At 40.9% G+C, this 13,913-nt stretch overlaps 1 pseudogene; it reads right to left on the bottom strand.

The window, feature by feature from the left end:
- Positions 1-2,300: 2,300 nt before the first annotated feature.
- LOC118835114 lies at positions 2,301-2,376 on the bottom strand (annotated as a pseudogene).
- Between the last annotated feature and the right edge of the window lie 11,537 nt (positions 2,377-13,913).

Here is a 13,913-nt window from a genome sequence, read left to right as displayed (position 1 = left end):
AGAAATTACAAGCATACATTATATAAACAGAGCAAACACACACAGAAATCAACAGACAGGCCTCTAGTTGTCTGACCCAGGGAATTACATAGTTACCAGAGAGAGAGGCACCAACATCTGGGTTTTCAAAGCCGGAGGGGCTCCAGCTGCTGCCCAGAGTCTCCTCTGGCCAAATCACCAACACTCTTCCAATGAGTGTGTCCCCAAAGGCAAAACACTAACTTCTGAGTACATACACACTTCTTCAGGGTCAAAAGACATCACAACCCTGTGACTCAAACCCAAGTGACTTGGGCCTTTCCCCTGACCTAAGCAGGTCATCAGAGACTCCCAACTCAATCAAAAATTCCCAACTGAAATAAAGGCAAGACTCATTAAAGGTACTTGACTGCCTTAGCATTCCAAAAGAGAAGACACCAAAAAAAGTCCCACCCTAATTACTATTACAAGCTGGAGAAGGAAATAGCCAACCACTCCAGTACCTTTGCAAGAAAACCTCAAATGAGGTCAGGAAGAGTTGGACACAACTGAAAGTGGGACACAACTCCACAAGTTGGAGAAGATAAAGGGTAGAAAAGTAAGATTTATATAACAACAACGAGGATAACTTGCACTTGAATGGTGCCTTGTGGCTTATAAAGGGGCTCTCCTGTTCAACTTGATGAGTCCCGTCTCCCTAGGAGGTGAACTTGCATTGTCACATTACTGATTGGGCTTTACTGGGGCTACCTCCCAAGGACTAATTGACTGAGGCTCAGAAGAAGGAACCATTGTCAGAGCGTCTGCCCCCCACCCACCCTCAGTAATCTGGGCTGTAAAGTGGCTCAACCTCTTTTTTCCTCATACCAATCTCTTCCTAGAACTTCTTAATTAAGAATTTCTCTTCCCTCAACCTGCCCCCCCCCCCAAGTAACGGAAAATGATAACTTGTAGGGGAAAGAGCATAGAGAGAGGGAAATGGCCTTTCCCAGGCAAATGTGAGAGAGGAATCCATGGACCTCAAGTCTCTGGCTACCTTCTGCCCTTAATTTTCCCTTTTTTGGGGCACAGGTCAGAGGCTAGCGTTCCAGAGAATAGACTTGCCACATAAGCTTGAAAATTCCCAAGAGACCAAGAGTCCCCAAGCTCCAGCAGTTGGACACTGGCCTTGGAGAGGGGGAAGATTTCATCAGCAGCATACTTCTCAGAAAAGAAGATAATCCTCCACAAAAGATCCCTCTTAAACTGAAAGTTTAAAACTGTGCCATGAGGAGCCAGGAGAAGTGAACTTTGCCAAGCCTCCAAGATACTGCTGTGAGTTGCTTGAATAATGCCAGTGGAAGGCAAATGGGGCATCTTGGTTGAGCAATCCTAAGGTGTCATTACTTTCTAAGGGAAATTCATATAGTATCATATAGATTTTGAACTGAAATAGACCTTAAAGGTTATAGAATCATAGATTTAGAGTTAGAAGGGAGCTCAGAGGCCATTTAGTCCAGCAGCCCCTTTGTTTTACAACTGAGGACTCTGAGGCCCAGAGAGGTTAAGTGACATATGGAAAATCACACAGGTATTGTGTGATTTGAGTTAGGATTTGAATCTAGGTTCTCTGATTCAAAATCCAGCATTCTTTCCACTGTACCATGCTTCCTATTTAAATGCTTTACGTTTTTATATTTGTTCATGGATCCAGGTGAGTCCTTTGTGTCTTACTGTATGCATTTTCTATGGTGGGGGAAATAAAAGCTGTCCCATACTCAACACCTATATTGTACATTGAGTATCTATGTGGGAGCAGATACTAGCCTGCTTCTGACTAGGACCTACAGCTTTCATGCTTTAAGAACAAAAATATTTTCACAGCTTGATTTTACTTTCTTTTAGGAAGACTTCACATAAAGGGTCTCAAAGGTTCTCCCTTCCTCCACTTCAAACAAGACAAAGGTTTAGCTTAAAGAGAAAAATCACTGCTGGAATGGGGGGTGGGGAGTGGGGAGAGGTCCGTCTTTTCCTCTCCTTGTTGTCAGTCTTCTTACTTTATTATTTTCTTCCTTGCCGTTCTGAGGTTGTAGGGGGGAGCTAGCATTTGCTCCATCTTCTGCCTTCCCCCGGTCTCCTCTACCCCTTCCTATATTCCTGATTCTTCCCTCTTTTCTTTTTTAGATCTGTGTCTCAGTTTTCTCTTCTGCAAAATAAGGGACTTGGACTATAAGTTCCCTAAAGCCTCACCCAGCTCTCAGGATCCTTTGGCTTTCCACCTCCATCCTATGGGCTATTCCATAGAGCTTAACTATACTTCAGTGGGTGCCTTAGGATGGTCCAGAAAACCAGAAATCACTAGGGCCTCTTCCTGCCTTATCAAGGGGAGGGCTAACCTTCTCTCCTTTAATACAATACCTGAGTCCGAACCAGAGAACCAAAAATCTTTAACAGTGGCCTGAAATCAGGACCCAGGGAGTTCCTTCTGAATCGAAACACACCTGAAATTGGAAAGGAAATCCTAATATAAAAACCACCTTTTAATCACTTTATGGGGGCAGCTAGGTGGCACAGTGGATCGAGTTCTAGGCCTGTAGTCATGAAGACTTATCTTCCTGAGTTCAAATCCAGCTTCAGACACTTGCTAGCTGTGTGAACCTGGGAAAGTCACTGAACCCTGTTTGCTTCAGTAGCCTCATCTGTAAAAATGAGCTGGAGAAGGAAATGACAAACCACTTCAGTATCTATGCCAAGAAAACTCCGAATGATATCGCAAAGAGTTGGACATAACTGAAAAATGACATACACAAAAATCCATTCACTTTGTGAATTGTGTCTCCCTCATTCTCTCATTTTTCTTTCTCATAGGTATGATGGGGTAAATAAACATTTGAAGTCTTCCCTTCCACTCCTAGAGCAAAGGTGCCCACAGATGAGTACCCTGAAGTTTTCTTAATTTAGAATGAAAATATTGCAGAACGAATGGAAAAGGAGCAAATACAGTTCATGTGGGTTTCTAGATAAAGAATAGAAATGATAGTAAAGAATAATTCACTTTCCAACATCAGTTGGTATGATTTTAAAAAATTATAAGAACATGAGTGGTCTATCTCCTACTTACTAAATATATTTAGTATGATTTAGATCGTACTTCTGATATCAGTCACTAACATCAATATATTTACTTTACATAGTTAAATACACCATACATTTTTTTTAATTTAAAGAAGTTTGAAGAATCACCTCATAAAGTGGGATATAGAATGTTACTGCTTGGTTATGGATTTTCAGCTTCCATTCTAAGATATCAATTTTTCTTTCAAGTTTCCATTAGTAGTTCCAATTTCATTCTTTCCTCTTCTAACAACAATGTTTCTTGCCGCTACTGTGGCTATGTAAGACCGACAACACCAGCACAGGTTCTTTGATCTGCTTTTCTAAGGAAAGCAACTTTAAGGGGTTAACAATCTCACTTTAATCAAACATATGCATATCATTCACTTAGTTCAGGGGGAAAAGCCAGCACCCTGAACTTCAGAGCAAATACAACAGAAATTACAAACAGAGACAATATAAACAGAGCAAACACACACAGACAACACCAACAGACAGGCCTCTAGCTGTCTGACCAAAGAATTACAGTTACCAGAGAGAGGGGCACCAACACTTGGATTTCCAAATCCGGGGGCTCCAGCTGCTACCCAGAGTTTTATAGGGTCAAATCACACAACACTCTTCCAGTGAGTGGGAGCCCCAAACAAAATGCTAACCTCTGAGTTTATATACCCTGTTCAGGATCAAAGGGCATCACAACCATGTTACTCAAACCAATGTGAACTAGGCTTTCTTGTTTCTTAAGCAGGTCATCAAAGACTCTGTATTTAATCAAAGAAACAAGGGCCAGACTCATCAAAGGCACTTGATTACCTCAGTGCTCCAAAAGAGAAAACAGTAAAAAAAAGTCCCACCTTAATTACCATTACACCTTTTCCTTCAACTCTTTTATTAGTGTAAGGAGATCTCAGGTGAGGTACTAATAAAAATAGTAACAAAAATAAAATAAATTAATTAATTAATAATTTTAAATAGAGCCTTCAGACCCCCAGATATCTTAAAAAATATAACTTCTGGGCCATTGCCAGTCACCTTGACTTTTGTCTTGTCACTGGACTTTGATGACTCTGGAGGAAAGAGGGAGACTGACCGCTTTGCAAAGCTCTGCTTCACCTAAATCCAATTCATGCACAAGTCAAGACGTCAGTTTCATCATTGTCATTGGTCCTCTTCAAGAATGTAGGACGAACAACAGCAGCCAACAAGGAATGCATGCCCTCAAGGATCATAAGTAAGGCAGTTTGTTACTCACAGACATGTAAGCATGCGGCTCCCCAGCCTTTTAATTCCACAGGCAAGGCTATAGCCTACTGTCTGATGCATACCCCAATTGAGAGCCCAGAAGCCTGGATCTCTGTCCTTATATCTGATTGTAGTTCTTGGGCAGATTCTCAAGAACCAAGTGGAAGTCAATCAATCAGTGAGCAGGTGAAACCCTTTGTTATGGACCTCAAGGGCATTGAAATTAGGAAAGTTTACTAAATTGATTATGATCAGGAGAGCCTTGCATATCTGGCTTGGATGAAGCTAGCTAAACCAGTTACTGGGTACATAGGAACTTCCTAGCACATAGGCAGGTTAATCAGTGGTCAAATACAGAAATCACTTTTGTCAGCTATGGCCTAGCAATAGGCAAGTCCTCATAATTAGGCCTTCCAGCCACACTTGGGCCTCTTATGTCTGAAAATTTTAACCTGGTTTTCTTTTCTGAGATTCTATTAGTAGATGTTGCAGAATTATTTGCTTCTTCTAGAGTTTTATCTTGAGATTATTTTACGCCACATTATCTCAATGTATTAACAGCTCTTCTTTGTTCACTCAGTTCCTCAGTCTTTCTACTGTTTAGTTTTTGTTTCTACAAGGACTTCCTTTCATCAATATCTTTTCATTTTCTTCTTTTACTTGTCACTGTCAGTTTATTTGATGCACTTGGCAGGAGACCACCATCATACCACACCTATTGACTGAGTCCCAGTAGCTTTGTCTCCCTGTAGTAACTAGAGCCACCACCACGTGGAACCTGGATTGCAGAGCCTCGCCTGGGGGTGGTACATAGGATGTGCCCAGGGCACAGTGGAAAACAGAGAGGAGAGCTGGCAGAACAGTACCCTGCTGTTTATTTCTGTGGAAAATAAGTCATCCAGCACATTCTTTCACTTTTCCTCTTCTAGTTATTATTTGTGTTGCTTTATCTGGTACATTTCTTGCTGTTTTGAGGTAGAGAGAGGAAGTTGGTCATAGATGCAGCTTCACATTTGTCCCTCTACTTTATCACTCTAATTGATCTGTGATCTCCCCTTTGTATGTGAGGGTCACAAACTATGTGTGTCTTTTCATCCTGTTAATTCTTACCCATTTCCTTTTATAAATCCTTCATAACAGCACAAAAAATCCTTCATAAATGCACAGTGCCTGGCACACAGCAGGTGTTTGATAAATACTTGTTATTTGATTGATCGACTTATTACAATGTCCTGAAGGATGGGGAGGCAGCATGGTTCAGCTCTCAAGTTAGAGGACCCTGGGTTCAAATCCCATCTCTGGTAATAACCCTACTTGGGGTGACCTTCAGAAAGTCACTTAACCTCCGACCTTGGTTTCTTCATCTGTAAAATGAGAAGGTTGAACTAGATGGTTTCTGAGGTCCTCTAAGTTCTACATTTATGATCTTTTCTTTAGCTCTTCTAATAATTTGTGGACATCAGTGGATCACATGGGAATCCAACCGCAATCTCATTGTTGGATCAGTATACCTCCATTTCTGATCATCCGTATCTTTGAAGACATATTTTAGACCATTTTGGACAGGCTGATCATGTACTGTACCCAGTTTACATGCACCATGCAGTTCTTCTCCATTGCCTTTTGGGTCAACCACAATTTTGATTCTTCAGAGCTTGTAGTGTTCACAGCCACACAGTATCACTGGAAGAATAATAATATTTTTTAAAAAATGAGTTTTTGTGTTCAGAAATAATCTGGCATCATTGAAAGCATCATATAATTTCCCAAATGTAGCCCAGCCCTCTCTCTTCCTCTTGTTCCAACTCTAAGCCCAGATCATTGTCCACTTGTAGTACCTGTCCAAGATATATACACAACATATACATATGGTGGTTGGCAGTCAATGAAAAGTTCAATCAATCAATAAGAATTTATTGAGCACCTACTGTATGTCAGGCACTGTGCTAGGCACTAGAAATACAAAGACAAAAATGAAACAGTCCCTGCCTTTACAGAGCTTATATATGGGTAAACTTTTTATAGTCTAGGGTATGAAGAGTTAATACAGAGTACATACTAAGTAAATACAAGATACTTGAATGGTGGCAAGGTGGGGTGGAGCAGAGTCACTAGCAGCTTGGAAAATTAGGAAAGGCCTCATGTAGGATGTGACATTTGAACTGAGGAAAATTAGGAATTCTGGTGGCTTTGGTAAAGAGGAAATGTGGAAGTGAAGTTCAGATATATAGATGCTGACTTCATGATGGTGTGGTATCACTATGTAATTACTTTGTAGGTAGTTTTTAACAGGGAATAGGAACTTAGGGGAAAGTCTAGGATTGGAGATGTAGATTTAGAAGCCATTCACGTGAGAGTTTGTAAAGGAATCCATGGGATTCCTTCCTTCCTCAGGCTTCTCTTCCTTATCGGTGTCATGGACCCTGTATCTCTTCTGTTTTGCTTCTACGAGTGTGACTTCTTGTAAGATGATGCCCAACAGCACCTATTTCCTCTTTGTACCCCCAGGTTGCCACTCTCCACTCCTTTTTTCCCTTTCCAAGCCTCAAGTCAAAATAAATCAAGGGATTTATTTACAAAAGATGAGTAAAGTTCACAAAATATAATGGCCACAAGAAATCAGAGTGCTTTGTAGTTGACCAAAAAGTAAAAACTGACCAGTGGCACCCTTCCTGAATTAAATTAGTGTCATCTCAGACTCCATGTTTGAGAATGGGCTGCCTCACCTTCATCCTCTTCCCTGAGACTAAGCCACCACTTTTGGCTGGGAGAAACAAACTATGACTCTTTTCTCTTAAACCACCTGCTAACTTTCTCATTTCCAAAATACTTTGCATTGGCCTTTAATTCTGCCCTTTTTTCCTGGAGCAGAACAAATGGCAACCTCTCCCATCCCCTTAAAATGTTTTGCTTCATCCTTAAGTCACAAAGGAATCCTCTGACCATGTTTCAGGGAAGAAATTATTTGTGTCTCTTATCTGGAGTTGTACAATTGCTCCACTCCATTTCCTTATAGAGTGATAGTTGGAATATTGGGTGTAGATGAGCCCTCTAAGGGAAATAGCATCTCATTTCTTGCATATTTCAAGGATCTGTGATTCTATTACTGCGGGCACTCACTCTACTTACCATCTTCCAAAGGTGCTTTGGCCAAAAATTTCACTGCCCTGTGGATAACCTGGAGAGGAGCTGAGCAAGTGTAGTCTGAAGAAAACATACACAGTTCACAATTTGTCCCACATGAACTGACTTTCTAGCTTGGTATAACCTATCAGAACTTGTGTTCCAATAGCATGGTCTTTGGGAAATCAAGGCTCTACCCACATCACCATGAAGCCTGAGGGGAGGACCTTAGTAAAGGGAAAGAATAAAAGAGGGCTGAGGACAGAACTCTGGGAAAATTTAGAATATTAGATGACCTAGAGGAACTACAGCAAGAAAGAGTAGGAGGAAGTCAGAGAGGTAGGAGGAGAATCAAGGTAGTGCCATATCATGAAAACCAAAGGAGTCAGTCTGAAAAGGGAGGCAGCCTACCCTGTCATGTTCTAGAGATAGGTGGGTGAAATGAGGACTCATAAAAGATATAGCATCCAGGAGGTCAATGGGTTCCTCCTAAATGTAATTTTATAGTATGGAGGCACAGAAGTAAAATTGCATGGAAATTGAGGAGTATGGTGAAAAAGGGAAACAACAGTTATACATCCGTCATTCAAGAAGTTTGGCAGTGAAATAAATGAGAAAAAAAACCAGAACAGGAGTCAAAGGGGGAAATCAGGTGAATGAAGACTTTTCAAAGACTGGGAAAACCAGTGTATATTTATAGGCAGGAGGAAATGAGTCAGAGAAGATAGAGACAGAAACAGAGAGACAGAAAGACAAAGACAGAAAGAGACAGGGAGAGGGAGAAAGGATAGGGAGAAATGAAGAGAGAGAGAGACAGAGAGAGAGAGAGAGAGAGAGAGAGAGACAGAGAGAGAGAGACAGAGAGAGAGAGACAGAGAGAGAGAGAGACAGAGAGAGAGAGAGAGAGAGAGAGAGAGACAGAGAGAGAGAGAGAGAGAGACAGAGAGAGAGAGAGAGAAAAGAGGGGATAATTAAAGGAAGAGTTGTGAAAGACCTAGCAGGAAGTGGTACTGAGGTCAGGGTTAGACTGTTTAGCCTTGGAAAGGAGGAGAGAGACTTCCTCTGATAATAGGAGGAAAGGAAGAGAAGATAGGTAAAGACATACATGTTTAAAGGTGAAAGAAAGGAAGAAGATTTTTTCAAAAGATTGTGCCTGATATACAGAGATGACACTAAAAAGAGAGAACCCATGAGTATTCACTTGACTTGGTATGTGTTTGTACTCACTAATTCTGAGGACCAGCTTTAAGTTGGGCCATTTGGACAGCTCTACCAGTTAGCAGAGCCTATGGGAGCAACACCTGCTCATTCATTTGATGACAGGCAGTCCAAGATGCAGAAGGTGGATTCCAACCATTGATGGCTATCATCAGACCCACTGAGGTTATCCAGTGCACTAGCACAGAGTCTGACCCTGTGCCATCCAATCATCAAACAGGACCATAGTTCACAAAGGACCTAATATCTGCCGTGGTGAGAGACCCATCTGGCTTCACTCATGAGGTGAATTCTATGCATCCTATCCAGATGAGTGGGGTTACTTTAAAATTTACATGATTTTTTTCCCTGAAAAGTAAGCTCCTATTTTAGAGTCCTGTTGGTCTACATACACTGTCAAGCATATGCTGTCCTCTGGATATATTTGTGGTTTAATAAAGCCACTGGTAGGTCAGTAGTCTACAATGAGTCTTAGCTCACAGATTCTTAAGGCAGACATCATTTTTAATAGTAATAATTTATATAGTACCGATCACGTGTCAAACACTGTGCTAAGGACTTTATAAATATCATCTCATTTGATTCCCACAGCAACCCTGGCAGGTAAGTGCTAGTATTATCCCCATTTTACAGTTAGGAAACTGAGGCAAACAAGGTCACACAGATGGTACATTCTAAGGCTAAATTTGAACTTAGGTCTTCCTGACTCTAGGCTCAGCAATCTGTCCACCGTGCCGCTTAGCTGCCTCATTTTTACTTGCCAAAAAGCAAGAACAGTTCAGGGAAAGCAACTCATCATGACATCCTAGAACGTAATCAAGTAAAATTGACCATCTTGCTCAAAACTGAAGTCCACAGGATGCAAAAATCAACTTTAAACATACCTGAAAATATTGAAAGTCCAAAAATGACAAGAACCACCTTGAACACTCCTGCAAATACCCCCCCACCAAATCCTAAAATTGCTGGGGTTCTTAAATAAATAGACAAACATAGAATTTAAGTGAGCAATTGTCTGAGATAAAGGGTCTAACTTCCTATTTAAAAAAAGGGAATACTCCTATGTTTTGGAGGTGACCCTGGGCTCTACAAGAACTCTGCTAGTGGAAGGTAAGCTCTGCCAGTTTCTACCAAGCTGGAAAGGCTTCAAGTACTTTCCCAGGGACAGATTCTATCTGCTCTCTGAAGAACAGCCTAGCTAAGTACAGGCATGAAATGGAAGAGATCTGGCAGAATTTCTACAACCATCTATTTTCATCATCAATGACAGTGGAACCACCACATTTGGACACAAACACTTCACCATCCAAGAGCTGATGGCACTTAAGAAGATGAAACTGGGAAGGGCCACTGGATCTGGCCAAATACATACAGAAGAAATTTAATCTGGAAGCCACACAATTTTAAATATACTCAAGAATCCATTTTTTAAGACATCTCAAAGAGGGAAAAAATCCAGACAATCTTATGGAGAGTGTTCTTACCCTGCAAAAGGGGGACCTAAGATGACAGTAGACTGTCTTCTCATTTTTATAAATCCTTGTGAGAATGATTTATGCATTACAGGCGGTGTTACACACTGGCTTGAATGCTGGCCTTGAAATCTATAAACCTTTAGTTTGTCGCACATCTGAAAGTTACTGGCTGTATGATCCTGGGAAAGTAATTTAACCCCTCTTAGACTCAGGTCTCTCAACTGTAAAATGGAGAAAAGAGCTCCTATTGCATTTATTTTGTAAAGATCAAATGAAATAATGTATATAAAGAGTTTTTCAAACATTAAAGACCTATATGAATGTCAGTGATTATTATGATGTGTAAATGAAACCAGGACACAGAAGGGTGCTGTAGTTGGATATAGTTGAAGGACAGTTCACTTGTTCTCCTTGGAACAGCAAATAAAAGAGTTTGTGAGGTGGTTTTTATCATGAGTCCCAAGGTAACAATAAATATCATTCCATGGGACATTTGATTATTTGTTTTTATGGTTAATATTTGCAGAAAGACCACCATGAAAATGATTACAGCTTACATATCAATGTTTGTTGAGGATGAAGAAGTAGGGAAATTATATAAAGAACTGAATAAAGATGGTCCAAATTAAATCAATGTATTACTATGATATTTAGTAAGTCCAGCACAAAGATGGGAATAGATAAGGACAAAAAAAATAAATACATCCCTGGTGTGAGGGCTTGCCGAGCCCTTTTCAGGGCTGCTCATCCACCTTTGGTTTCTGCTTTGAACTTGAGGTTCCAAGAAGCAATAGCATGTACAGCAGATATAACCAGGTAAAACCATCTTGCAGACAAGCTAAACTGGATTGAGGGTCACCAAGGGCCTCAAACCCATTAGTGAGTTGGAAGTGGGAGGGGTAATCCCTGCCAAGTGTATCATGACTTTCCCCTGGTGGAATGGGTGGATGAGAACAATTTGTTCCAACTGCCATGAAGGCGGCTGAAGCAGAAGCTGTGGAGCACTTACATCAAAGATGCCAAGGTCATCCACTGCATCTCAGGCCATTGCCAGTTATCTTTACTTTTGCCTAGCAACTGGACTTTGATGACTCAGGAAGAGAGAGAGTAAGACTGACAACTCTCTGCAATTCTGCCTCACTTAAATCCAATTCACATACAAGTCAAGACACCATCCTGTGACGTCATTGGTCCTCTTCGAAACAAAAGGGCACCCCAAAGCTCTGTTCAGGGCCTTCATCTCTTTGTACTTCTTCACTCAAACATCCAGTAATCTCCCATGGCTTTAATTATAATCTCTATGCAGAAAACTCATATTCAACCCTAGCCTCTCTCCAGAACTTCAGTTCCACATTCATCTAATGGATGTTTCAAACTTGATGGCTCATAGAGAGATGATTTAATATTCAATCCTGGAGATATTTACTGGGGCAGGGGCAGGAAGAGGGAGTCTGAGGGAGAAGGGGAAGACCTTATGACATGGTCACACCTGGAAGATCACTTTGTTATTTGAATGGAAGATGGACTGAAGTGGGAAGAGACTCGAGGCAGGGCAATCAGCCAGCAGGCTGTGAGGTAATGAGGCACCTGTCAGTGCCAGAAGAGAGAAGACAGCATACAGGAGAGAGTGTACAAGTTGCGAAGATAGAAGGGACACAGCCTGGCAATAGATTGGATATAATATGTGAGAGAGCATAAAGGGAAGAGGAAGACACCTAAGTTGTGAGCCTAGAGGACTGCGAGAATGGTGGTGCCCTCAAAAGTAATAGGGAAGTTAGGAAGAAGGAAGGGTTTAGAGGGGAAAGAGAACGAGGTCAATTTGGAATGTATTGAGTTTAAGATATGTATGGGACATCCAGTTTGCAATGTCTCTTATAGGCAACTGGATGTGTAACAATGGAGTTAAAGAGAGATGTTAGGGCTGAACAAATAGATCTGAGAATCATCTGCATAGACCTGATAATTGAATCCATAGGAGTCAACGAGATCACCAAGTGAGACTGTATAGAGAAAGAAAAGAAGAGGGTCCTGGACAGAGCCTTGTGGGATATCCATGGTTAATGGGAATATCCTAGATAAAGATCCAGCAAAAGGGATTGAGAAGGAGCAGTCAAACATGGTTTGAGGAGAACCAGGAAAGAACCGTGTCATAAAAACCTAGACAGAAGAGAATAGCAAGAAGAAAAGGGTGATCGACAGTGTCAAAGGTTGCAGAGAAGTCTAGAAAGAAGAGGAATGAGAAGGAAGAGAGATTGTATTTGGCAATTAAGAGACCATTGGTAACTTTAGAAAGAGCAGTTTAGGTCAAAAGCCAGACTGCAGAGAATTAAGAAGAGGGTAAGGAGATAGGAAGCAGAGGCATCATGTTGTAGATGGCTTTTTCAAGGGAGGAGAGATAGAAGATGATAGCTAGCAGGGACAGATATATAAAGTGATGATTCTTTAAGAAGAGTTGGGTAGATTGCCTTTGAGAAGTCTTGAACTTGTTTAAACTCTAAACTGTTTAATACCAATACTCTTTTGGCCATGTTGGAGGGCTATGATTCATGGAATGGTACACTCTACAAAGAATTGAAAACAAATAGCCTGAGGGCAATAAAGAGAAATATGGTGGGTGCAAGGAGATGAGAGTGAAAAAGAAAATGAGTGAAAAAGAAAATGGGCTGGTCACATGGCATGAGCAAGGGTTGACCTGTAGATCACCCACTGCTAGATTGGTAGCCTGATGATGTCAAAAGATATGAGAAAGGCACTCATAACTTGGGGGAAAGGGACCTCCTATGGTAACCTTATGGCAAGGCATAGACAAGAATTAAGTTGATTGTGATCAGCATCTTTGGAAAGAGGAATGCCCAAATGTAGGAGATTCCAAATCAACCTGAGTAGCCATAGCATCCTTAATGAACATATGCAAGAGAAACAGGCTTTCGAAGATGACAGTCTATAGCAGATCATGCCTTCATAGTCACAGATTGAGAGACCAAGAGATAATTAGATGATAAATTGTGCTTATCATTTGTTGATTTGAGGAATGAGTCTTTAAAGCTCTTCTACACCAAAGTGTCTCCCAAGCATAAATTATAGAGACAGACCCTTTACTCAGGTCTTCCTACTACAAAATTAATGGTGTTCTCCCTTGAAGGCATGGATGGCTACAGTTGGAAATAGTAAATAGTGGCTGCAATTGGCAACCAGGGATGAAGAAGATGAATCTGGAGCTGTTAACCTCATCTTTTTCTACAGAATGGCACGGGAAGCTTGGAGAAGTCTATACAGATTTGCTATAACCTGATCTGAGAACTAGTTAGACTGAATATACTGATAACCATGAGGAGTCAAAGGAAATTGAGGAGAAATAGAAAGAGAGAAGGAATTATAGAGAAGAAGAGAGGAAGAAGAGATCACAGAAATAGGACTTGGGAAGAGATCAAGGTCTGCCAAAGGAACTCTCGTATACTGGCCTCTGAATTTACATATACATTTGGGCATTAATGGTTTCTCATTCAAGTGTCTTAGTTTTGTTTTTATTATTTTGTTCTTTATTTCAAAAGACCTTTCCTCAATAAGAATATGAACTGTGTGCCTACAGTGGGGAATCAATTTCAGGATAGTAGGGGGTACCATTTCTTCATGTTTGGGGTACTCTACTCCAGTTAAGCGAGGGAAAAATTCCCCAATACTTTGGCTTTTCAGTTCATAAAAGAGTTTCTGACACAAGGGTTTCTCATATATTAAGACAATAAAGAGATTTCTTTAATAGATACAACCACAGCAGGAAAAAAA

The sequence above is a fragment of the Trichosurus vulpecula genome, chromosome 1 (assembly GCF_011100635.1).
Source record: "Trichosurus vulpecula isolate mTriVul1 chromosome 1, mTriVul1.pri, whole genome shotgun sequence".
In the NCBI taxonomy this organism is placed as follows: Eukaryota; Metazoa; Chordata; class Mammalia; order Diprotodontia; family Phalangeridae; genus Trichosurus; species Trichosurus vulpecula.
This window is presented reverse-complemented; position numbering and strand designations above follow the sequence as displayed.